Here is a 27,985-nt window from a genome sequence, read left to right as displayed (position 1 = left end):
CAACTTTTTTTTTTTAGAAAAGAAGAAAACAAACAAACAATTTTAAAAAATCGCTTCAAAACTGGAGCTTTCAGTTGGTAATAGCTTACATCGCCAGTCACAGCCTTGGGAGACCTAGATCACTGAGATATTCTCCCTGTCATGCCAGGATATCCTGTTATATTTTGATGGTTTACTGCTGCCTTTAGGCAAAACCATGTCACTGAGAATGTTAAGTCAGTGCACTAAGACTGACAAGCCCCAAGGAATCTCATCAGAGGCTTGGGAACTTCTGACAGGACTCGCGTTACTCTTTTGATGCAATTTTGGCACCTGAGAAATCTCTCTGTCTCCTCTGATAGCATTTTTCTCTTTATCTACTAAAACAAATTAAGATCTGAGACAATGGAGGCTTCTTCTAATGGCTTACCAACACTTAAAAGGGACCTTAACCCTGCACCAGCAGGGTTATCTCGCTGAATCCCAGTAGTGGAGATGTAGTTTCTGCTGGGCTGGAGAAAAAGAGATGGGGTGCAGGGAAGGGGTAACCAAGCCTCTTCCTTGAATGGAATAAAGTACATACGCCAAAGGATTTAATTCAACTGGCAGAGACTACACTGAGCTTTTTGCCAGCGTAACTGTGTCTATTGTAGGTATGACTTGTTTTCCCACTCCTAAAAGGCAGAGTTTTGCCAACAAAACTTTAAAGACTAAGACCAACAGTGTAGGTGTGGGGTTCGGTTTGTTTTCATTACGCACGAGTAAAGTTAACCATGGGCCAGTTTCCTGCCAATCTAATCCACACATCATATAAAGCCAGTATTTTCTTTGTTTCTTATTCTAATTAAGTCCTACAAGCATTTCTGAAGCAGACTTTCCAGGCAGGCAATCCTCCTCTGAAGCATTTTTTTTTTTTTTTTTTTTTAAATCCCAGCGTAGGATCCCCAAAGGTTGGAAAAATATCAGGGACAAGCAGTTCAATTCAAAGGGCAGATATCTACATTAAGCGCTAAAAGTGCTTCTAAAAGGTGTATATTTTGCCTACATTTAGACAAGCAGGACACGCTAGTTCTAAGACGTGTTTACAATGGAAAGATCAAACCACTGCACCTACTAAAAAAAACAAAAAAACAAACCAACAACAAAAAAACCCCACACTTCCAACCCCCTAGAGACTTTAAAACCAGCAGCTGAACCTCCTTGCACTAGGACTAATTATAGCAGAGTAGTTACAACATGTTTGGAGATCACCTCACCTATCAGTATGTGCCAAAATCAGGGCTCAGTTCTCTTGCTACCCTGGAGGAAGGTGGGAGAGAAGTAAGTTCCATTTTGGATCCTACAGGACTCCAAGAACTATTTCCCTTTGGAAATACACGTAGGAAACAGAGTTGAAAGATCTCCTCTCCCTTGCATAGATTATTTTTGTAAAGCTGTTTCTTTGACTGTAAAAGCTATGGTAGAGACGGGACTGCTATGTGCATCTTCTCACTTGAGTTGCCCGTTTTCAATCTCAACCAGCTCCTGATTCTAAGCATGAGAAGGACATCACACATTTTTCAGAACATTTGCCTCCAAGCACAAAAGCTTGTTAGCCAAAACGTTCAATTTTTTGACAGTACTCCTGGATAGTCCCTTCTCTAGCATCAAAAGGCCTAATATAGAAGTCCGCAAAGTGCATGGTGATTCCACTGACAGGAAAACTATTACACTGGCTAAGGAATCATCATCATTAGGCCACTAAAATGACTTTCCACTAGCATATTAGAAGGGAGAGTTAGAGCTATGGAATTTCTTCATGCTTGAGGGCTAACTCTTACCAACGCCAGTCCATCTGTCATACATTGTTTTATGTCTGCTTTGATTTCTTTTTGCTGGGAAAAAAAAAAAAAAAAAAAAAGGGAATGCACATCAGAAATGTTACGGACCAAGAGATTTGTTTCATATATTATCAAAGCTAAACATTCAAAGATTCTATGGAGATTAAGAGATTAGAGTCCAAGAGTTTATATTCTTCTGTGTGCAAGGCTCTCTCTTTCAATCAAATTAAAAAGTGGAGTTCAAGGTATGTTGTTAATTCCTGAGGGGAAGTGATACATAACCCACACGCACAAAGAAGTTGGCGTGCATGAGGTTGTTTTTACAGCACGGAATCTGTTTCAATCTATGTTTGTTTAACAAGATGTGAGTCTAACAATGGTAATTTACTAAAAGCTCGTGCACTAAGTGTGTACAATACCAGAAACAATGGTCATAACTCCTTCCAAAGATACAAAAGCATCTACAGAACTACCAAAACATAAGTAATGCCCTGGATTAGTTGTTTCAAAACCTCACATTCCAAACAGCTTCATCATTTCAATAATCTATAAACACCTTTAATAATTTTGGACTACTGTTTCACATTCCAGCAATGAGTTACTGCTGGAGAATCCAGCATAAAATTTCACTATTTGTATTTTCATTGGGTTTTTTTAATCCACAGGACGATTACTGTTTGCTCAGACATGTTTTGCAACAGTAAGTCTTGGCTTAAGTATTGTACTAGAAACACTGATCGTTTAAATAGCTATGTACTATTAAGTCCTCAATCTATATTTAAGCACTTGAATAACCAGCTGCTTGTACAACTAATGGTCAGTGACAACACAGCTGCAGGAGGCAAAGTGGCATTCAGCCTCTCCAACAGGCCTGTTTGTCACTGCCCAGGCTCAACCTGCATCCTGCAGGATTACAACCATAATCATATTTTGAAATGATTCATTATTTACAACAGTTGTTTGAGGCTTACTAGATGATATCCTGCTCTCTCTTAAAAGCTGATATAGCTAAATGAAACTTTGTGATGAACAACATCCTCTGCCAAACACATCCTGGGCTGCATGAAGTGTGCCAGCAGGTCGAGGGAGGTGATTCTCCCCATCTACTCTGCCCTGGTGAGACCCCACCTGGAGTACTGTGTCCAGTTCTGGAGCCCCCAGCACAAGAAGGACATGGACCAGTTGGAGAAGGTCCAGAGGAGGGCCACAAAGATGATAAAAGGGCTGGAGCACCTCTCTTAGGAGGACAGGCTGAGAGAGTTGGGGCTGTTCAGCCTGCAGAAGAGGAGGCTCCGGGGAGACCTTATAGCGGTCTTCCAGTACCTCAAGGGGGCCTACAAGAAAGATGGGGAAAGGCTGTTTAGTAGGGCCTGTTGCGATAGGACAAGAGGTAATGGTTTTAAAACAGAGGGGGGTAGATTTAGATTAGAAATTAGGAAAAAATTTTTTACGATGCGAGTTATAGAACACTGGAACAGGTTGCCCAGAAAGGTGGTGGAGGCCCCATCTCTGGAAACGTTCAAGGCCAGGCTGGATGAGGCTCTGAGCAACCTGACCTAGTCAGGGATGTCCCTGCTCCTTGCAGGGGGGTTGGACTAGATGGCCTTTGAAGGTCCCTTCCAACCCTAACCATTCTATATCTCAGCATAATTTATGCTAATGTCTTACCTGCTTACTGTCTGTACCAGAAGACTGAACTTTTCTTTGTCTTGCTGAACATGTGGACCATAAAAAAGAATGTTGATACAGCATTTGCATTTTGCTCTTACAATCAGAGCCCTGATGCAGTTTTAAGTCAAGACAGCGTGGAAACTTCTAAATGGGCAAGTCGCTTCATTAAAAAGAAATCAACCAGAAAAGAACCAGGTGTAGCAATTCCCATTGAGGCTCATTATCATTAGAAAACAATTAACAACAACAACGTTTAAGAAGTGCATTAAAAATGTTAGAAATACTTGCTTGGCAACAACAAACACAAATTTAACGTACAAACCTATTCCTGTGGACAACTGTGGGGGTTTTTGCAGGTAGTTATATTGTAGTAAGGTCCGTAAACTATGGATGTTTACAGTGCACTTCTTACTACCTTCAAAAATGAAGTGTTTCACATTTCAGATACATTTGGTCTTAATCAACTGCAGCAATCAGTTAACCATCATTCAATCACACATACTTGGAGGGTGACTCATCAGATGTCAGGTGTTTAACTTGCATGTTCCTCAAGTAACCATCTAGCTGCTGACATTTTTTCTCCCTTGTCTCCAAAGCACTGTGCACAAATGATCACAGTAGCAGAAAATTTGCATCAGAGTATTAATATCATTAGTTATCATGGTTAGGATTAATATCATTAGGAGAGATCTGCAATGCCATAACCACTCTGAATCTTGTAACAACCATGAGCTAAGCTGCAAGTTGTCTCTGTAAAGAAAATAATTAAAGGAATAGAATTTCCAAGATGCTTTGGAATTCCATTCTTCTGATAATGTTCTACCGCTCTATTCTTCAGCCAGTACAGTGCAGGCATCATCATTATTCTGTTATTTAAAAATATATATATAATATAAAAATAATAATATTATTGGTGCTACCTATTTAAAGTAGATCTATCATTTTAACTCAGCGCATTTTTTTTAAATTAGCAAGTTACACACCTCATTGTTTTCCCCATTACTGGCAGGTGTTAATGTATTCAGCACTTGTAGAGCATCTGGTTAGCAAGATGTGGCAGCCTTCAAGTTTTGGAATTTCTTTCAGGGCTTTTCTGAAAGAGAATTATTTTGATCCCCAGGTTGGTCCAGATGGTATCTCAGAGTTGTCTCACCCCTCCTTTCGAGATAGCTGCCACTACTATACCAGAGGGGCAAGCAAACAGGCTTTTCAAAGCAAACCATCACTACTGGAGATGATCTAAGGAAGTTCATAACATCTAAATTATCTAATAAGCACTGACAGGAGAGTTTTTGTAAAAGAAAACTATTTCTCCAGTGTGTCAGACCAGAGCTTTGAAGTCTCATGCAGCTGCCAGGCTGGTAGCTACAGGCAACGGATTTCCTCAGAACTCTCTAAGTGCTGATCTTAAAATTGCAACAAGCAGCCTATATTGCTTGGCTTGAACTGTAGGGCTTGGACTAGAGAGCCCGGTTCCATGGCCGGTAGAATGTCAGAGCTTGCATGGAAAAATCAACACACTCAAAACACTTAACAGCAACATAAGGAGGCAAGAAGAGCCTTTCTGTACAAGTAAATACTGAAGAAAAGACAATTCCCATAACTAAAGCACCTTGTGCAATGCCTCATGTGCCTAGCAGTCCTCTTCCTGTCCCACCAACTCAAGCCGATCTCAAAAGCCACAAAAAAAAAAAAAAAAAAAAAAAAAAACATGGCCAGAATATCTCTTTATAGCAACACTTAAATACAGAAGGCACAGTAACACACAAAGGAAATGCACAAAGGAAAAAAAAAAACAACAGGAAAAATCAAGCAAGTTTCTTCCATTTCAGTAGTACCTGTTGTCTCCAGCAATGCTGCTATTAAAATACTGTGCAGGCCAAGCAAAGCCTTTCTTCTGGCTACTTTGCCTAACCAATACCTTCATCATGTAACCAAATAAAACACTTGTTTCGATCTTTCAATAGGAAACAGTATACGTAGATGTACATACTGAGAGATCTATTGATAACTGAAAGCACTGCAGACTTAAGCTAGGCCTTATGTACCAAAAAAAATTTACAAGTGAATTAGAAGAGTATCCTCAACCTCTTGCAAAATAAGGCCAGATTTTCTGCAAGTTATACAAAAAAAAAAACTGTGATATTAAGTGCACCAGAAGCACCATATTTCTGCAAACCCCAGACAATTGAATACAAACATGCACATTTTACAAATAGATGCAACTTTAGCAGCTTAATACACTGAGAAAAGAAATAACAATACACATCTCAGTCTCTGCAATTTAATCCCTGTAACTTGCACTGAATTTTCATCTAGTCTGAATAGCTGTCAGAAATCACATTTCGCAGGTACTATTTGAAACCGAATAGGGAAGTGTTTATTTGTACCTTTTGGATGGTTTCTTTTCTACTAGGATGATGGAGCACTTTGGGGCAGGGCAGCGGAGGGGGTGTGTGTCAGATACTATCATTATTACTATTATTATTAACCCTTTATTACAGACAAAACAATTGAGATGTATAAGAGGTGGAAATGAGGTACTCAAGGTTTCTTAATAATCCCAACCAACGCTCCTCAACACTTTGGAAAATTCCTTTGTCTAATCCAAATTGGAAGTGAAACTATCCTTCTGGAATCACAGAAGAAAAAACTGTGTAGAGAAAGTGATTGTATCAGTATGATTAAGGAAATCCTCTTCCTCCAGATTGGTTTCCTCACCAGAACACTGCAAATTCAACAAAACACATTCAGTCCAAGCATTTAACAGCTACATGGAATTCAGGAGCTCTTTTAGTTAGCAAATATAACATTGTCCTTAAGCTACCAAGGAAAGAGTGTCACCATTCCAATAAATGCTCAAAAATAAATCCCAGTGAATGAAAAATTAGAAGTCACCTACTCTCCAAAGTTTTCAGAATTTATTTGGAAAATACAGCATCTTCCTCAAATAAGGAAAAAAAAAAAGTATAAGAACTTCAAAACAGCTTATTAGAGAAATGAAGTCGATCTCCATAACTATTTATTAAAGTCCTACACATCTAAATATATACACACATTCTTTCACTTGGGTAAATGTTTTTCAATAAAAGCCAGATAAAATGCCAAAAAATGTTCTCACTTTTGTGAACACCAAATATTAACTCCACTAAAGGGATATGGAAAACGTTCTCATGTGCAAGATATTTTGATTTTTTAACAGAGGGATTCACTTTGCCAATACATTTTAATCTTCTCTGAAAGGTGTGTAGCTTTAGATATAAAGCTGACCTCTGGTGAAAAAGTAGCATGATCTAGCAAAGGGGCAAAGAGATTGCTCCAAAAGAGGTTTTACTGCTCTTCTACTCAGATGTGGAAAATTCACATCTAAATAATGTACTGCTAAACACTGAAATTTGTGAATTTCTTAAAGGCCATTTTGGAAGATACCACTGAAAACCTTCAGGAAGACAGTCCACAGCAGAATCCTCTGTCTACAAGAGACTCCTGTTTCATTGGCATTACCCAAACGTGTTTCCTTACACGGTGTGAACTACTGGATCTTTGATGCACGTTACCATTCAAACAGTACTGAAACAAAATACTGATCTAGGCTAACAATTTGCAACAGCTGAATCATACCACTGCAGTTACACCTAACACAAGCCTTGAACACTGATGCACTTCAAAGGCCCAACACTGGCTGACGAATGCACTCACATAACAAAATATACAAGCAATCTATATTTCAGTGTATACACGTGCAGCACAGAAAGGGTCTTAAACTCATAGCGGTGTCTGGTTTCATAACATATGCCCTTCCTTATCAAATGTCATTTGTATTGCCATCCCTGCATCTGTCTCCACAGATGTCATCCCATGTAATGAAGCATATGGGCTTAAGCTGACATTGTTTGCAAACAGGAAGAGCTTTTGGCAAGAGGAATTGAACATAAAGTGTTCTGCAGGCTGCCTCTCTTAACCCATCTTTGGTTGGCTCCTCTGCTCAGCTGAAACTGGTCGGCTACTTTCTGAGAGGGCAGAGTGCCAACCTAACAGATGGGCAGAAGTAAAGCCACGCCAAAGAACCAGAATGTGCATCTAATTTGATAATTAGGGGCTGAATTTCCCCTTAGAAATATTGCAATGGCAGCACACACCAAGTTTCCAAGCTTAAGGGTAAAAGAATATGCTTCAGCCTACCCCATTCAGGGTTAATTCTGAAAATGACAAAGACACAACAATGAAAGTGAGCCATGAAGGAGAGAGACCAGCCATGGGGTCCTATCATTCAAGATTAGTGTTCTTCAAGGAGAGATGAAATATAGAGAAGGGGAGGGAAGAAACAGCGAGATTAAGCCTTTATCCTGACATAGCCCTCCACAAGGGACACCTGCAAATCTTGGCCAAAACAGTTCTGCGGCCTTGCCGAAAATAATTTATGCTGAATAGAGATAAAAGCAAGGAACTGATGGCCACTTTACAAAGTATTAAACACAGCTTTCCTGTCCACAAGGAATAGCCAAGCCAATAGCTAGTAAAACGCAAAGCACAAAGACTGTTTATGGCTCAGTGGAAATCAAACATAGTAATGTACACACGCACTTGGAACTGTTGACAATTATTGTCTCGGTTTTGATATACAATGATACAACGGTAAAAAGAGAGAGAAAGCTGGAGACTCAACTGAAATAATCTCTTCATACATTTTACAAGTTTTCATGCAATAAGGCAGTAGTCCTGTAACTATTCTGAAGAGTCTTGTTGAAGCAGGCTCTACTGGGCTATTTTCCTCTTCATCTTGTGTGTTCCCTCCCCTTTCTCAAACCACTTTACACAGCAGGATGAATGCCAATAGCTATGCAAGGCACAGTTTGGAAAAAAAACATTGTTATAATTCATTCCTCTCTTTCCACTCCTAAAGTGACTCTTCAGATTTACAGCTTTTAAAACAAAAATATTAAGAGTCATAACTAAGATGGCTTCAGTTAAGTGCAATTTTCAGGCTTATATTTTGGGGAGAAAAAAAAAAAAAAAAGAAAGAAATTTTTTAATCCTATCTTTTTATCATATAGCCCTGTGTTGAAATATTCCAAGAAGCAAAGAGGTCGCTTACTCTCATCTTGCCTGCTTTGGGAAGATGATGTTTCAAAGGGGCTTTCACATTGTTGTTGGATGGAAATTAGCTCTCCAGCACAAGTAGCGTTCTGAGTCACATATTCGGAGCAGAGCAGAAGGCTTAGACACAGATTTAAAATAATTTCAAAGTGATAGCTGGTAAGTGCCTAAAAATCACATGTGCTGCTTTACAGACCTCCACCGAGACATCTTCCTCAGAAGAAATTTGTCAATGAAACGTCCTTTGTTCTACTGTCAAATTCTGGCAAGCGACTTCCCAGTATAGCGTGTGACTTAATTGGGCTTTTGTTTAATTACCATCAAGACAATGACGCTCAAATGAAGAGCATAACATAGGCAAGTGAGTGAAAGCAATCAATTAGGATGACCCTGAAACTATCTTTTAAGGGAAAGGAAGGGGCTACTTGTTATTCTGGTCATAGGGTAAAAATGCAAAATATAAACCTGTCACTTACTAAAATAACACATAGCTTTCAGAAGCAAATAAATTAAATGACAGTTGGTAACGACAAAGAAAAAGCATGATTATGAAGCAAGCTCAAGATTTTATACTACGGTGCCACTGACACAGCTTAGGAAAACACAGAATTGAGTTAGTGGATTAACATGAATGCTGGTGCAAAACCGGAGAAAACCTTCCCATTCAACTCTACCATGAGTGTCATATTTAGAAAGAGCCTAGATGATACAATAAAGGAATCAACAAACACAGAAAATTTTAGGTAACAATTAGCATGCAATGTATCAAGAAACTATTTAGCATCCCCAAAAATAAAATACGAAAAAAAACCAAATCTAAATATTATCCTGATAACTCCCAAATTCAGTATTACATTTCAAGGCAAAAGAATACAAAAGGAGCTAATGTGTGCTTTAGAGCAATAACAGAAGAGCTGATGTGAAATTCACAAAGAAACATCAATTGGCAAGGCAGCAGCTGCATTTGCAAAGCCAAAAAAGTTTAATTAGAGAGGTAAAATCTAAAGAGACACCTAAAGACTTTCACATTCAAGTGTTCCTTCAATCTTTACCTACACTAAAGTTGCAATCTCACCAACATTACAGGCAAACACACACTCTGGCAAGCAAGTGACATCTACTAATGGAAACTGAGACTTAACCATGAGGGACATGCAGGAGGTTGAACAGCGTACAGAGCAATGGCAAAATGTTTGCCCATGGTCTAACTAAGGTGAGACTGCCTTGGAGGGGTTCTGCTCCACTGTTCTGAAAATTCAGCTCCACTTTTTGCTTTAAAACCTCATGTCTAGACTTACTTTTTGGTTTGATAAGTAAATGAGCACATGTGAAATCCAGCACGTCAATTATTTTCAGTGCCCAGAGTTTCCATGCTTAATGGTAAGAGAATGGGCTAAAACATATATTTCAATATCTCTACCCTAGATGAGCCAAACATGACACTGTGGATCTCAGATACTTATTTTTCCAACCAGAGTTCACAGTTGAAGGGTTATCTATTAAACAACAGCACTTTCCCTATACGATGCCAAGAAAAGTAGCATAACGGTTGGTTAGAGAAGGTAAAGAACACAGTTTACGCCACTTTATTGTCCAGCCTGAGATATCACACACGTGAGTTTACTGCTCTTCCTGACAGGCAGGCACCTAACAAACCAAAAGCAAGCAACCAAAATACTCACACCATGACGCTATATGCATGCACTTCTTTTGACTCATGCAAACTGGAGTCATCAGTCTCTGGCACATGAAGGACATGCTCCTACAGCATATATACCACACTTAGAAGTTCATTTAAAAGCCTGGGGTACTTCACAGAGTGAGATTAAGAAGTGATACAGCTAAGCAGGTTGTTCAGCTTTTTGTACAAATTATTAAAGAGGACCAGAAGTAGTATTAGGCTTTCTTAGCCTGCATGTTATTACAATAGCATCTACCGTTAAAAAAAAAAAAAACCAACCCGAGAAAGTATCACAGTTAGAAAGCTATTATAGGCAAAGTAAAGAAACTGGAGACAAAAAGAATAACAGGGGAAAAAAAAACACTATAATTTAAGTGAAACCTTTATTGCAGTAACACAATATCGGTACCTCCTGAAAGAGATTGTAAAAATAATGGAAAAAAACCCTGGTGAGACAGGAAGCTTAAACACAGCTAATCTAATGATGACTTTTGTAACACAGGAAGCAAGCACGCTACCAAAGAGATGACAAAACCAGAGATTACTTTAGGTGTTTACTTATTCCCAGACCTAGCTAAGAAGTGTGCTAAAGGAACCCAGGTTAAGCACATCAGTCTTACCACTACAGCTTTTTTATTTAAAACCACAGCAATTGACTTTGCAAGTAATAATCCCCCAGGTTTGATACAACAGAACTTACTTTGCAACAAGGTGTCAAGACTTACTGACCCCTTTCACACAGTCACTTTTGGAAATGCAATTTCCTGTTAGAAGCTGATGTGCTGATCCTGCAAGCCTCTACTCACATGAATGCTCCGGTTTGGTAAGCAGGGCGGGAGGTTACAGTGGCAGCAGCGGGACTGGTAAGCATACACCAGAAGCTTTGAGATGCAGTGCTCACCAACTGGACTTCCTGCTTGGAGCTTACAGTGCCAAGGTAAACAATCATGATATGACATTGATAGATGTGTCAGAAGTATGAGGTATTAGCTAGATTTACTACAGTCTTGAATAACTGAGTTGTCATTTTCCGCTCTCCTGGCACGTAACATAATGATGCAAGGTGTGTTACAATGCCAGTATGCACCCAACTGCAACACTTAACCTTTCCTACCTTAGAACCCATGCGGATTGCCCTGGCTACTCTTGCATAAAACACTGAACCTCTTTTGTCTAATTATGCTGCTCCATAACGATCTCCAGGAGGCCTGAATTTAACTTAACAAAGTCCCAGTTACCTAAGCCTTACAGTCTACCTGGTCAGAGGACATAAGAAATAGTTGTCATCATCGTGATCCTGGCAGGACAAGGACAGAGTAATCAGTGCCCAATCTTACCAGATATGGCAACTGGCTGTTCTTTTGTTTTTAGTTTCCCCTGACCTTGCAGTTTGTCCCTGTAAAGCTCTCCCTGTTCATGAGCTAATGCATCTTTGTTTAAACAGACTCAGTACATGAACTGCTTCTGCATACTTGATAACTTCTGCTTACACTTCCACCAGATCATCAGAACCACCATTCAGTGCTATATTCTTTAAGTCAGGAAGAGATGAAAGTATATAAATTACTGAAAATATAGTACGAAAGATTTGACACGTAGACATATGCAGACAAATACTGCAATAAAATACTGCAATTGATTCCAGTATTTCAAAGTCTTTTAAATACGAAGGGAACTTTTCATTGTCTGATACATTTCTAACTCCTGAGAGATATAAACTGCAGAGGTAAAGCTTATGACTGTGTCTAGACATCACTTATCCAATGCAAAATGCCACAATGGTTGTGGTGATAGGCAGCACACAATGCAATCATACCTAGCCTGTAATAAAGCACGTCACATTTGGGAGACTAGATTAATGGTTTTCATCAGTTGACAGAACTACTGTTAAGCATATACCTTTGATATTTTATAAACTTCATTCGCTTTCCTATATTTCTCTACCATTATGGGGATGAAAGATATATTAAGTTTAAAAAAAAAAAACAAAACAAGAAAAAAATACATTTCAAGTTCTTCTCAATCTCTTTTCCTAACAGGTGGAGGACTCACTGCATAAAGACTAAATAAAACACCTGACACTGGCAGGACCATCCAGAACAGATTCTCCACTGTTTAGTGCACAGTCCCTTCCGCTGCAGTTAGCACTCAATACCCAGCGCTATCAGTTTGCTACCTTGGTCAAATTCTTTTAGGTTCGACCCCTGTACACAAAGATCACCACACATGCCAGTAAACTAAGTTCACCAAGACAGCAGCAGAGGAAATCGACATTTAAGTCATCACATAAACAGTTGCTATCCATGCTGGTTCTCCATGAGACAAATCTAACACCTTGCTTAAAGCACGTTGAGGAGAGCAGGTTTAATGATGTCTGATGAAACCTGGCGTACAAAGTACCCTGCGCAGCTAGCATGAAACTAGCTTAGGCATCACCCCTCAGGACAGACATAGCTGGGGCAGGAATACAGATGAGTGAATGGATATATGGCCAGCCAAATGCCTCAGGATAAAGCAAATTAACTGCATATCAAAGTACAAGTACAAAAGTATAAAGTATTGCAAAGGAGTTCATGAAGAACTCCTGTTCATGAAGGCCTCAAAAGACCATACTGCCAAAACTATTTACTGAAAGATCTCTGGATTCATTTCATACTACTGTTTTACCAGATTCTTTTCTAAATAATACGTACTACTTGCCCAAGCCAAAAAAAAAAAAAAAAAACCCACAAAAAAAAACACCCCGAAAAATCTCAAACCCAAAAACCCCCTTTTTTCCAAAGTCTAGTAACCCAGCTCATCTTCATCCTTAACAGAGCTGCAGAAAAATGACAATTACTGAAGCTAGCACCACATAGTTTTAATTTTAAAAATATCTTATTATTTCAAACCACTATGAAGAAAGAGACCTATCTGATTACAAAGCCAGAACCTTGTCCATTTTTCTGACAGACAGACACTCAGACTTTTCACTGAATGCTCTAGTGGACTGTCTAGTGTTATTCTAATGTGGTCCCCACAACAGAGCTACTATTCCTGAGAGATTAATACACTAAATCATAGAGCTCATTACTGGAAAGCTTTTCCTAATAAGCAATCTATGTTCTGCCTTAATCGTATAAAATTATTTTATTCACGGTATTACCGAAAGGTCTTTTTCAATATGTAAATTTTAAATATTATTTTACTTTCATTCCTATATTTTAACTTTTGTAAAAGGCACACACCAAACTAACACAATCTGCTCTCCAAACCATGTCCACAGCTCTCTCTGCGGCAAAAAGCCTTTAAGATAACCATGCACAAGTCTGTTTTCTCACCCTAAGAAAATATTGGAATAATTGAGGATATCCTTCCCTGAGGATCGTCACATCCTCCATTGCTCTGTTAGATTGCAACACACAACATGAAGTGACTGAGAAATGCACTTGGTCTGATTCCACTCCAAGTAAAAAAATTAACTAAATTACATTGTAAGTCTGTACTACTAACGAGAACAGAGAAAGCAAAATCAAATATTATTCAACAGTGTTTTCTGAAGTTAGCTGACCATTCATTTAACAGATTTACTTGCATGGAACTTACTGTGTTATTACAAGCTCAGAGTCCTGCCGCTCACGACTATTTCAGTGTATTACTCTGGAGGGGGAAAAGGAAGTGCAAAATTTCACAGCTGTATGCAGAGAGCTAGCGGTACTTGTCAAGGACACTGAACACATAAAGCTAACGTGAAAGTTAATCTACATGTTAACAAACTTCTATAGTAATACAAGCTGAAAACACAAAAGTAGGAAAGAAGCCTTATATAACATCAACAGAACTTGACATTACTGACTAATAGAACAAAATGACTAATTGTCTCCTATGTGTACCCACCCCTTGTCAGATGTTTTGACAGACTAATTAGTGTATGGGTGACAATCTTCATACCTAAGTCAGGTTCTAGAAAACTATAAGAATATGTCAGTCTCTCTGGATAAACTCTTTTGTACATCAGAAGAAATAACTGGGCCATCATTAGGCAAAGTTTAATGGTTTTTAAAAGCACATCCTACCCACATTAATCATTTAGCCTTTGAGAGAAATGAAGAGTTATACGCAAATGTGTACTACAAAAGCTTACAGCTGTTCTGTGAGCAGCTGTTTTAGGTTACTACACCAGCAACAAAGAACAAGAAGAGCTAGAGCAAAACTAACATACAGCAAGTAGAGAAGATCTCATAGTCCAAGCTGCCACATTCTCCTTGAATATGCCTCCCTCAGTTCTAGCTCCAGGGAAATGCTCATCGCTTCGTAAGGTCAGGTCCTGAGGTGGTATCAGTAATTCCCTTTCGAAAAAACTGTCTCTTAATTACAGAGCTGTAAATTTGCAGGAAATGAGCCTTCCTAAATTTGCATATTTAAATGCACACGTTTATGACAATTTACCAATTAAATACAGAAAACAGAAAAAAATCTGAGACATGAACCAGCTATAGAAGAGGGCAGGCTATCATCCAAGAAACCAAAATCCTCAGATACATGCCAGCTCTCCCCAACACACCATTTGCCTATTGCACCAAACCATTTCTTCTTCTCTTCCTCAGATTGCAATTCAAGACACGTACTATATCTTGTGCTATTTGTAAAGCTCCCAGCATATTCTACAATGCAGAAATTAATTAAAAACATTAATTATTAAATGAAATCTAACACTCCATATGCAGCATTCTAATTATTTAAACACTTTTCTCTACATAACATTAAGTAGTATGAGGCATTAAACTGCGTATCAAAAGGCCTAAAATATGTAACAAGCAAAAACAACTTTCTTCTTTAAATGGCAGCTTTTATTTCCAGCTTGTCAGAAAGGAAGTTAAGAAAAAAAATCAAAAATTGGAAGTGAAATTACTAGCAACGAACATACTTAGTATTTGGATGCTAAATGCTGACCTCCTCAATAATGCTCTCCTGCAATATTTTAGCTCTGTTTTATGAACAAGATTTACAACTATGCACAAATGCATTTTGGGGCACCAAGCTACCAAGAGGAACATGGACACATGGAAGAAAACTTGCAAGAAAACTTTGTTCATTGCCTTTCTCTGTTCTCAGAAAGAACCACAACAAAGTGGGAAGCAGCAGCACGTAAGTATCAATACTGTGATTTAGCTTCCTCTGCTACCACAGATACCCACAACACAGTCTTGGCAAAGGTGTAAGGAATCACAGGACCTTTACTCAAATACGTCTACATGAGTTGTTTTATTCACAAGCAGGAACTTGCCCCGTCCATCCTTTGTTCTGAACCTACAAGAGCTCTGAAATCTCTGTCAACATTTCTGCCTACCAGCAAAAGACTGCACCCGCCATCCCCTTAAGTTAGCGGCCAACTGTATCTGGTAAGCTGACCAAAGCATTTTCCTAAACAGACTGAATCTCCACAACACTATGAAGAATGTAAATAGACACCAATCCTACTCAATAGCTCTTAAAGTATGCCAACCAAGGAGAGAAAAAAAAAAAAAAAAAAAAAAGGTTACGATCATTTCAAATGCCTGTTTTCCAAGACCTTTGAAACAAATTCCTGTTACCCTCAAAGCTCATCAAGGTTTTTCCTCCTGAGGCAGGTCTGTTCAGACTGAGCATTTCAAAAAGCTCTTAAGTGAGAAATCAGATTTTCTCAGAAATCTCTTTTCTATATTTGGGGTAGGACTTTCAAGGCCTGCTCCCACTGAAGGCATCAGAAATTTTACCACACCTCAGCACAAGGAGAATTAGGCTACTGGATATATTGCTTTACCCTCTCCTCTCCTGTCTTGGTAAACAACATGCACAAAGTTTTGTGTAGAAATTCCTTTACACATTGTCTCACTTGTAAAGCACCCAAGATAAGCACTCCATGCTCAGAAAATGCAGAGTTTCCACTACCAACAGGATATAGTTTTGCACTGAAAGAACAAATGAAAGTGCTGAGTGTTGAAATGAAAATGGCATGTAGCGGTAGACAACAAAAATGGGATCTGGCTTCTATTAGTTGAATCTCCGATTGGCAAAGTCCCCTGATTTTGCCCAGGCTTGTCCAAAAACCCAGCTTAATTATCATCATCAATGAAAAGCTAAAGGCATTTTATCTACAAGGTAGTGAATGCCTCCTCTCAAAAGAGGGAGTTCCATGATAAGAGCTAATCTAAAAAACCTGAGGAATGCAAACTATTTTCTCAGTTGTAAAAACAAAAAAGAATTGCACAAACACAAGTTAAAACAACTACTGTTAACCTAATGCTTCTCCTACACAGCCAACTTCTCCTGGGCTAAGGCCCTACCCAGTGCTCTTCAGGTAATTACGCCTTGAATTGAGCCCAGTGTTCAAAGGATGAAGTCCCAAAAGAGGGCAACATTTTTAAGCATCTTCACAAATAAGCACCTTCCCATTAACTTATTTTCAGAGTTCAGAAAAGCAGTGCAAGGCTACCTTCAAAATATCTCCAGACTTTTCAATTCCTTCTTCTCTGACAGAAGATCACAAATTGATTATTCTAGGTGAATATGAGCACCAGTTTAATGACATCCTCTGTGTAACTAACACAGCACTGCATGACAACTGAGGCATTTTCTTCTGCCCAATGCTAAGCACTAAGGAGGTGCACAAGTTCAAATAAAACATTGTTGAAATCTTCCTCCCCACCTTAATAAATATAGCTAATTTACAATCCAGTAACATGAACGAGTAATTTGATTATTCCCTCCAACATGCGTATTCTTGAATTTATCAACATCATCTGCTATGCTTCCCTTTTACCCAGCTTTCTTGAATTCCCTTTACAATTTCTCAGTCGTCTTCAGTCTTGCCTAATCCAAATACTTTTGCATCATTAGCAAGTTTTGGCACACCATCATTCATCTAGTTTATTAGATCACCAACATACACGTTCACCACCCTCTTTTCAGAGTTGTCTCTACATCATATGGTAATTTAAGGTTTATATTGTTACTGACAAAAAAAAAAAAAAGTATTCTTAATCATAAAAAAGTACACTTTCTGAGAACTAGAAAGGAGAGTTGCTGTTTCCAAAAGACTTGCTTGGTGTTGAGCAAAGCTCTGTATCTAAACTCTTCACAAGAGTAGAACACGAGAGTGTCACAACGGCTACAGGACATCAGAGGGGGTGGTGGTCCCTTCTTCCCAGGACATCATCCATCCAACACGTGACACATCTGACTCTCTCCAGAAAAATCCTTTGGTTAGAAAACCTTCTTAATGTTAGCTAAATTTATGCTTAATTAGTGCTAAGTTCATAGTCTCTTAGGTATTTTCAGAAGTTGCTTATATATAGTTGACTATAATATGTACAAATGCTTATTAGGGCAGCAATGAAAGGGGAGGAAACTTTTTAAAAAAATACATACATTCCTTTCACATGCTTTGTGTTACATTATAGTCTCGTGTCCTTAATTCTAGACAGCACTTTTAGTGTTGATTTGCTGACCTTGAGAAACACTTTAAAGAGCAATCTTACCTGATGGCACTTCTAGCCTTGATTTGCTGACCTTGAGAAGTACTTTAAAGAGCAATCTTAAAGCCTTCTTTACTTTCCTCTGCATTTAAAGCCAAAAATACCAATCATCATCGTTCACATGGCAAGACGTTGCATTTGCATAGTTACATTACCTTTATTTGACCACAATCTAATCTTGCCAACTCATTAAAACCAAGCCAAATTCCATCATATTATGCATGGACATTAAAAGTTGAAGGCAATGAAATTAAAATGCTCCTAATCCTTCAAACCTTCACATGAAGTCACCCTAGAATTCAGTAAGTTTGTTTTAAAAATTTATTGCATTATACATTAACAAGTAAAACACAACAGATCTTAGCTACTGAAAATCATTCTCATTGATTCAAAAGAAAAATAGCTTAAACTGTGCTATCTTAAAGGAATCAGTAAAAACAATATTGAGATTTCTTGCGTATCAAAGCACTGTGAATAAACAGATTAAAATTACCTAAAGGTTTATTTAAACAGAAGAGGTGCAAGCAGAAGAAAAGGATAGTGTGTATGCATTCAACAAGGAAAGCTAAATCAGATTTTCATCCAAAAAATAATAATGTCAAAAACAATTTTTATTCCTCATATATTTAAGATAAGATGTACCTTGTTACATCTTTTAGGTTAAAAATTTTCAGCAAGCTCCAGTTTTGTCTTCTGGTTCTTAACTACTACAAAACTATCCAGACATTTCAATCAGAAGCTCCATTCTGTCAGGTGGCTGAAAGGAAAAAAAAAAAATAAACTACTACCAAAGACTGGATAGTCACGTCAAATACTATCAAGAGACAGGAAAAAAAAAAAAAAAAAAAAAAGAAAACAACCATCCCAGTAACGTACACAACACACACACAAAAAGATGTAGCGTTACTGCCTCAAAATCACACTATTTCACAAAAGAAATGAAGACCAAGTCAACAAAACCCCCACAGGCTGATAAAGCACCTAAATGGCAGCTTCTGGGCACTTAGACATTCAAGTAATTGATCCTTTCACACTCCAGAGTTCTCACTTCCTCCTACAGCCCAGAGGAAAGGGGAAGAGTCATGGACTGCAGTTCCTGCTGCCAGGGCTATTTCCACATTCATGAGGAGCCCTGTTCCTTCAGAGCGTGTGAGATGTCTCCTCATAGATCACTTCTTCAGCTCCAAGTGCACGGCAAACCAGAAGGCCTTAAGCAGGAGATGGGCGCCCCGCAGGATAAGCTACACTCGCTCTGGACACGGACTGGATCCGGCACAACCAGAGGAAGCTACGAGTGCCCATTGAGTTTTGAGGTCTCCTGCACTAGGCGCAGGAGGATGGGGGTCAAACAGTGGAACCAAATTCATACTTTTATCACAATCTTGGACTTCAGCTCAGGTCTACCTCAGTTCCTTTAGGATCTAGTCTTTAATTTTTATTTTTAATATATATTTTAAAACGATCCAAGATGTGGAGGTAGCAGCTTTCACAGTCTCTGAATACAGAACTAGTAGATTTTAAAAATGGAACTAAACCTTTTCACATAAAATTTCGGAGAATCTTGTGCACAGGTGTAGTCCTTACAGAAGGAACATCTACAGAGTAATGGTTGGTATTCAAAGATCAGGAGCTGTTCCAGTGGAACTCCACAAAGCAGAACAGGCCAAAGCATGCTGCAATTCATGGTGGACTTAGACATAAAAAGTCTTTTATGGCATCTGCCTACCATAAAAATTAAGCCTTTACTGAAATCTTCTTGTAATTGAGCTGGATAGACATGTACAAATATATTGCATACTAAATATTATAGCCTGGCTCCTGCAAAGGCTTGTATACGTGTTTATTATTATGTATATAAAAGAAATGCCATGGTTTCGAAAGCACTATTTATGAATGCGAATCTAAGCACATGGGTGGGTCTTTGCAGGACTACAACGCATATGCTACTGAGCAGCACTGCCTGCTGAAAACTTTTTACCATTTGTATACTACCAGCAGTCTACAAAACCCCCTTCAGCAGACCAACCCTTGCAACAGAGAAGGACTTGCTTCCAGCTGGGGAGCTGGAGTTCAAGTACACTTTTCACACCGCATATATCTAGCCTAATCTTAAATCCAGACTAAAATGAGATACTAAAGTAACATTTAATCAAACACAGCCTCAGTGGATAAGAAGAGAAACAGAATGAAAAGCAGCCCCTTTGGCTGTAGTGGTACCAAATAAACATAGAAAAAACAAATAAGAGAGTCACCAGAAGTATGTAGACAACTTTTTTTTTTTTAATTATTAAATACTTTCTCCAAGATTGGAGGAGCCACTGGCAGCCAAGACAATTTGCTAAGTGCACAAAAGCAGATGTATTTCATAGAGAGCCATTCTATGCCAAATAGAATCCTATGCTTCTGCCGGACAAGAACAACCAGGAGAAAATTCAGTCATTATTATTAATATTATTAATATTGGTTTTCAGTTAGCTCTTACAAACAACACTGCACCAGCACTACTTCTGCTACTATTACAGAAACATTTAAAAGACAAATTTAAGACTGTAAGTACAGTCTACATACTCAGCTTAGCTTGCTCAGTGCAGAGATCAGTGCTGCAGCCCTCGCCCTGGCCTTGATCTGCACCACTGGATCCTCTGAGGTTGCACCAAGTCAGTCACGCTGTCAAGTTTCTCGCACACAGTGGTGGAACTGATAGCCACAAGCTCTGCTACAGATTTTGGGGACTACCTTTTAGTTGATGGGCTGTGCTTCAAACCATAAGTTTGCAAAGCTCCCAACTTTTGTATCACAGCCCATTACATACACACAAGTGCCCTCTGCCTGTAAGCAACTCTGGCACAGCCTCCTAAAGAAACCAAAAAAAAGTTCAAGAAAGTACTGCCAATAACAGAACAGGGCCTAAAGCTTATTTGCATTACTATAATATCAACACATGCTTTATTTTACACCATGTAACAAGTACTAGATGTCAGCTACAGACCCCCCAGAGGGCATGAGCAAAAGCTGTATAATCTGCATTTTGTCACTCATATTTGATCGGACACAAGCAGCTAGATAACCCCACAGCAGTCCTTGCTGGGATTATCCTACCTTCTCCCATAATATGGAGGTTGGCAGGTGGTGACTTGTGATTTGGGGGGAGCCATTTTATAGGTATATTTTCCCAAACTCTGAAGAACTTCAGCATGTAACAGTGCTTTCAGAATAACCAAACCCAGTAGTGATTATCAGCATAGAGTTTAAAGACAAAAACTGGCTTCTGGTAAAAGTATTTCTTTCAGCTACAGCTTCAGGATACATGCCAAAAATCCCAGAAAACTTTTCTGAGCAACAACATATTGAATCTGAGCCTTTACCGGTCACTGTTTGTTAAAGTCACACACCTTGTTAAAGTTACAAACGGCCGGAGAGATGCTTAGAATGGAAACAGAGGGCTATTTCATGCAAATCAGAGATAAAGCGTTCTCGACAGGAAAGCCCCAGCAGACGGTGGATCCCCACACCACCCGTACATTATGTAACGCCTGTCCCAAACGCGCTCCAACACAGAGAGCTACCGGGAGATCTTAAAAACCTCCCTGACTTCGTCACCTCAGAAGCGAGAGGAGATGTCACTCCTCCCCGCGATCTTTTCTGCAGAACTCGGCGTCACACGCTTGCCGAGGGCGAACGGCCCGGTTAGGCTCGACTGTAACTAACAAAGAAGGTAAAACCCCCGGGCTGGGGGGCACAGACAGGCACGCCGCGGTGTAAATATCAGCAGCCCAGCACGGAGAGCGCCCTGCCCGTTGCCAGCTATTTACAAATACCTCTCGGTCACCCAAACGCCACGTTACCTGGGTGTCGAGCAGATTAAATTCACAAGCTGGACGGACCGTCCGAGACTTGTTTATCGCAGGTCGCGGACGGGCACTTGTAACCCAAGCTTGGCTATTTTGGTCATTTACAAACTGCAGCCTAGACGCCGCTGAGCTGGAACCGCAGGCTGCAGAGCACAGGGAGCCTCACGCAGATCCGAGGCGGACCACAAGGCAACCGCTCCGATTGTTTCAAAGTCGGCGCGGGGACGCGCCCGAGCCCAAACTCGAGCAAACTCGGCGGCGGCTCCTCCTTACCTGCTCGGCGGCCCCGGCTTTGTGCGCTCCGGCGGGAGGCGGCTGTGCTGTCCCGGCCCGGAAGGCGGTGGCTGCCGGCGGGACCCGGGGAGGGAGGGCGGGAGAGCCGCTCCCGCCGACCCGGCCCGGCCACCGCGGGGAACTTCGGCGGGGCGGCCGGCAGCTGGGGCCGGCGGCGGCGCAGGGGGCCGGGGCGCCCTGAGCTCCTGCTGCCGCCCGCGGGCTCCGTGAAGGAGGGAGGCAGGGCGGGAGGGAGGGAGGGGACTGGTGTCCCGCGGGGGCGAGCGGGGCCGGCGGGCGGGCGGACGAGCCGGAGGCGGCGGGGCCGGGGCCGGGGCCGGGCTGGGGCTGGGGCTGGGGCGGCGCGGGGAGTCACGGCCCAGGAATGCCAGGAATGTGGGGCGGCCGCTGCGGCCGCGAGGCCCGGAGACGTCGGGGACGCGACTTGGGATTTCTTTTCTCTTTCTTTTTTTTTTTTTTTTTTTTTTCCCTCTCTTTAAACTATTCCCCCCCGCCTCCCCAAGGAAGGAGGAGGGCTGAAACCCACCCGGCGGAGGAGGGAAAAGGAGGGAGGAAGAGGAGGGCACAGGCTCCTGCCAATCCGGGCGGGTGCCGGCTGCGCCTCTGCCGAGGCGGGCAGAGCTGCCAAGCGCGAGCTGCCCTCCCCTCGCGCCTCCCCGCCGCGGGAAACTGGCCCCCACCCAGCCTCGCCCCGCCCCGCCCTTCCCGCCCCCCGTGTCGGCGCGAGGCCCGGGCCGGCTTGGAGCAGCCGTTGGGCTGCGCGCACGTGCCGTGGCGCGCGGGGCGGGGGCGGCGGCGGTAGGCGGTGGCGGGGGAAGCACCCCCAGAGGGGTGCGGGGTGCCAAGGGGAGGAGCGGGGAGCGGCGCGAAGGCAGCCTTGGCACGCGTGGGCCGCGAAGCTCCTGCGTTCCCAGCCCTCCAGTCTCTCAACAGGGTCCCGTCCCGTTGCCCCTCTTCGGCCCTGCCGTTACCCCCCATTCACCTCCCCTGGTCTTGCGCGACAGCAGCATTTCTCCTCCTGCCCTCCCTACCTTCGCTCCTCCAGCTTTTCTCATTTTAGCCCTTTCGGCCTCCTGCTTGCTGTGTGACCCCCGCTTCTAGAAGGGCACTTATCCCTGCTCTTCCAGCCGGGCCGAGGGCTGGGCTGCAGGAGACCTGGTGGAGAAACACCCGTGGTGTTTCCGCCATGCACCTGCCTCGCTGGAAAGCAGAAAACCAGACGTCTTTGTTTTGAAATGTGGCAGTTGGTAACTAGATGAGAGGCCCAGGACCCTGGTGCTTGGCCGATGCTGGAAAAACCTGATGTCCACTTGGAGAAAGAGAAGGGGCAGAGGGCCCACCTGCCTGTAGGAAGCCAGGAGTACCCTCAGGAAGGCTGGGGTGGCAGAGACCTTGAATGGATCACACCAGGCCAAGTAGGCTTGAGAGCAGTGTGAGTATTAGAAATGACATGTAAATGGTCTTGCCTGTCATAGGTGGTGGCCAATTTGCAAACATATTTTTGCTTTAGACTGCATTTATTTACAATCATTCACATTCTGAAAAGTATATACAGATACTCCTGGTACCAGTGGGCACCTACAGAAATGTCAAAGGGAGGTATCCCTCTGAAACTGTGACACCAGAATTAAAGGACTCTTACAAACAGGAGAAGCTATGAAAAATAAATGAGAATTGATATTCTTTTGGAGTTGCTGGGCTTTTTTTTTGCTACTTGTGCACCTTACTGGAGGAGTATGTGAGCAGATTCGTTGGAGTCAGTATTACTCAGATTAATAATGGTAAGAGGGTCAGGATCTGAGAGAGGGAGAAATAGCACAGATTCTTGATTTTGATAAGTAATTGTATTTAAATACTGTATGTGGAATCACAGGCCTATGCCTTACCTCTGGCATAATAATATTATAATTATATTTTGCAAGGAAAGTCCTTTTCATCTAAGACTCAAACATTTTATAAACACCACACCTTAATGAAGTATGTCATTATCCCCATTTTACATATCGCTCCACTTAGGCACTAAGAAGTGTCACGATTTAAGATTTTAACTTTAATTCTACTTGATCACCTCTAGATACAGAGTTTTGAGTAACAATCTGGAAGAAACATCAGGTGTCAGAATGAGATGATAAGATGGATCACAGAGCTGCTGTGCTCTAAATGTATACAGTTCAGCTTTATGGCAGAAAACAGCTTTCCCCTACTGAATGGTAAGTTGCATGAGAGGGTAGCACGCATCAAAACTAGGGTTTAACCTGTTCAGTACCTGTCAGGCTCTCGCCATGCTGGGGTAGGTGTAAGGATGTTGTTTTTAAGACAATATTTATTGTCTTTTGCGTCTGTGCCTCAAGGTGGTGTGCTGGCTGCCTTAAGTTTTCTAGTTGGTTTGCTGCTGGTCACTTTTACTTTTGTAGGTCTCTCTGCAGTTGAAGAAAACTTATTTAATGACCGTAATTGCAAATGAAATAGTGTTGCAAGAAGCATAAACATGCTGACAGAGAAAGGTTTTGGAGGGGAGATTTTATGTATTGGCTACCTGCAGCATGATGCCCCTAGAAGAAGTAAAACCAGCTAGAATAAATAAGACTACTTGTCAGCAAGAGCTTTTATTAAAAGGTCAGCTCAACAAACTCTGCAAAATGAAATGTGTTTCAAACTTATCCAACCAAGAATCGCTTCTCGGCCTTTTGGCTGAGATCAAGTGTAGTATCTGTTCTTATCAGTTTAATTCTGATACGTCCTCGATGAGAGGACTTTATATTAAACGGACTTTTGGATCTGGGTTAATTTTTTTTTCTCCCCCTCTACTCTGCCCCAGTGAGACCCCACCTGGAGTACTGTGTCCAGCTATGGAGCCCCCAGCACAAGAAGGACATGGACCAGTTGGAGAAGGTCCAGAGGAGGGCCGCGAAGATGATAAGAGGGCTGGAGCACCTTTCCTATGAGGACAGGCTGAGAGAGTTGGGGCTGTTCAGCCTGGAGAAGAGGAGGCTCCGGGGAGACCTGATAGCGGTCTTCCAGTACCTCAAGGGGGCCTACAAGAAAGATGGGGACAGACTTTTCAGTAGGACCTGTTGTGATAGGATGAGGGGTAATGGTTTTAAAATAGAGGGAGGTAGATTTAGATTGAATATTAGGAAAACATTTTTTACCAGGAGGGTTGCAGAACACTGGAACAGGTTGCCCAGAGAGGTGGTGGATGCCCCGTCCCTGGAAACGTTCAAGGCCAGGCTGGATGAGGCTCTGAGCAACCTGATCTAGTGGGGGATGTCCCTGCTTCTTGCAGGGGGATTGGACTAGATGACCTTTGAAGGTCTCTTCCAACCCTAACCATTCTATGATTCTATGATTCTAAGAGAAGCTCCTGAAACTGGGGATGGTGAAGACCATTCCTTTTTCGTGAGATTGCTTAATGCAATGATTAATGTCTGTATTAGACTCTCAGAAATTGTAGCAGTAGCTGCTTTGGAAATACCAAGCTTCCCAGAGATTATAGCCAGTTACTGCAAAGAGTCTTCCATAAGGAAATCTGTTATGTTGGTGCTACTATTGCTTTCTAGGACCATTGAAAACTGGAATCTTTGCATACATCTTTGTTCTCCAAGAGCTGCCAGGAATATACAACCCTAGGATTAAAACCAACAGTTCCTACCTGCTACCTGGGTAGTGGTTTCACAAAACACTGAAACTAGATTATATGCTCCTCACGCTGTTTCAAAAATGTGATGTTAAAATGTTACAAATCACTGATTTGGTTCCAGACCTCTGTAATGATTCAAATTTGTCCAGAAAACTTTAGTGGTTAATCTTCTGTCAATCATATCTAGGCTGGATTATGCATTATATTTCTATGTTACTAGGGAAAATGTTACAGGAATTTATTATGTTTTGTTTTTTTTTTTTTTCTGAAAAGGTGACAACTCTAAATATATTTAGAGACTCTGTTGACTTGCTGTAATGATTTATGGAATTTACCTCCAAAATATTCTCTCTGCTCTGGTGTAAATTAATTTTTATGCTGTTTCCTTCTACAATTTCATCAGGATTATTATATTAAGATACTCTACAAAACAGTAGAGTAGATGGGAAATAACTTACTGACATGGGGCTGTACCTCAGTTGCCTTACCCATCAGTCTTTAGTCTGATCTTGGGCATGTAGTAGCACATCCCTGTGTCTTAGTTTTCTTCTCTGAAAATTGAGATAATGATAGCAATCTTAAGAAGGTGCTTTTTGATTCACAGATGAAAGCACTGTACAGGAGAGAGACTTTTTTTTTTATTTATTTTTTCCCAAATTGTGGATTTGACAGGCCTGAATGTTGTCTCTACACCCTTGTGAAAATAAAAGCCCAACACCATTCAGCTTGACCAAATGGTTAACTATCAGCAGAGGGAAACTGATTTTATCTGTGTCAAAATACAGTGGACATTTATAATGTCAGTGTTAACTGAAGCTATGCTAAATGAATTTTGAAGTGTCTGAGCACCTTGCTAGCAAGACCTGTATGAAACATATTTTGACTGTGTTTTAAGCAAGGCTAAAGTAATTCTACAGTCTTGTTATAACATGGAAAAGTCTCAGTCCTTGTTGGTTGGTGAAACCATGTCATAACCTGTTTCATATAAAACTGTCTTTAAACTGCGCTTAAGCAACAGCTGGTGGTTTCTCCTGTGAACAGTAGATGATGTTTAATTAGCCTTACAGTCATCTACATTACAATCAAATCAAAGAATGCAGTTGCAACACATTCCCGATTTGTATTGTAAATGTGACCCTAACTGTGTTCCTAAAATCTCTGTCATGTGCTACAGCTGGGTACACTGACCTGATTGTAACATAAGCAGAAACTTAGTGCACTCACAGAAACTCCCATTCATAAAATAATATTTGTTCTTTATAAATTGATACTTTTAATGTCTGAAGCTTACCATAAGCAAAAACAAAAAAAAGTTTACTTCTCTAGTATTCTGTGCTCTCATTAATTATTCCATTTAATAGTGCTTCTCAAAATCATCTCTTAGAAAAGGAATTTGGATTACACAATCTTGGAAAACAAATCTGTTGCCACCAAGCATGAACTAACATGTTGTAGTACTCCACGGCTTATCACAAGTAAGCCAGCACCCAGTTTTGTAGACCAGAAAAAGTCTTGGTTGATTATCTGTGCAAATAAACTACGCTGTGTTGAATATTCTTGTTTGCTTAAAGTTGATTCTGCCTGAGGACTGACTTAATACCTGTGCCTCTTTTCAGCTTTTCAGTAAGAGTTGTAAAATGAAAAACCTTTCACCATTTGTGAGTAAAGTAGTGAACTTTTGATTCCATGGTTGTAAGTACTCCGACTGGGATTCAGACAAGCGATATAGCTTTCTATGCAACCCCTACTGCTGTCCAACCTACAACAGTCTAATGACAGAATTTGTAACGCCTTCTCAGTTTGTATGGATTAACAATTTGAATACCTTAAAATGTATAATTTAGCATTGTCATTAGGTCTTCAGATTTCTGAAAACAGTGGTCTCCTAAGTAAAAAAAAAAAATCACTAGCTTTTAACAGAAGTTAATTTAGCTAATTTAGCAACATACCTAGAAGTCAGCATACACCACTGATTTGTAGATATTTTAGCGGCTGGTGACTTCTGATAATCATAATCTTTATGTGTCTCAGCATGGATTTAGGTGTCTGGCTATGGGCACCCAGTTGAAAATACTTGGTTGCCACTTAGAGATAACTGGTTTCTTGAGAAAGCGAAAGCTACTGTTGTAATCTAAAATGTGGTTTTGGGACTGTCACAAACTTGTGTAACTTGAATTGAGCCATTAATGTTTGCTTGTCTCTGTGAAATGGGTGTAAGACCATACTTGGATATGGATTGTGAAACTCTGAATTTTAAGACTTTCTGACATTAACAGCGAAGGGCACTGTAAAAGAGGAAAACCTCAGCTAGATGTACCTCAGCTTTTTGAAGTCTGTACATTGTTTCTAACAGAGCCCTGATTCTCATTCTTACCTTTGGTCGAAATTAACTCAGAGCAAGTATCCTGTTAGAGTAATTTGTGAATGCTGAGAGGTGTATTTAAATATTGACTATT

The 27,985-nt window shown here is 40.8% G+C and overlaps 1 protein-coding gene and 1 pseudogene across 1 annotated transcript in view; one reads left to right on the top strand and one right to left on the bottom strand.

Annotated features, from left to right (window-relative positions):
• The window catches only part of PTPN14 (protein tyrosine phosphatase non-receptor type 14), a 117,419-nt gene extending 95,030 nt beyond the window's left edge, over nucleotides 1-22,389 (bottom strand). Inside the window, exon 1 of the mRNA XM_086744566.1 lies at nucleotides 21,869-22,389. The gene's annotated coding sequence lies outside the window, so the exon portion shown is untranslated. The remainder of the gene's footprint in view (nucleotides 1-21,868) is intronic.
• Nucleotides 22,390-24,560: 2,171 nt separating this feature from the next.
• LOC147601317 (U2 spliceosomal RNA) lies at nucleotides 24,561-24,718 on the top strand (annotated as a pseudogene).
• Nucleotides 24,719-27,985: the final 3,267 nt, after the last annotated feature.

This window comes from Chlamydotis macqueenii, chromosome 3 (assembly GCF_036417535.1).
Source record: "Chlamydotis macqueenii isolate bChlMac1 chromosome 3, bChlMac1.mat, whole genome shotgun sequence".
NCBI lineage: Eukaryota > Metazoa > Chordata > Aves > Otidiformes > Otididae > Chlamydotis > Chlamydotis macqueenii.
This window is presented reverse-complemented; position numbering and strand designations above follow the sequence as displayed.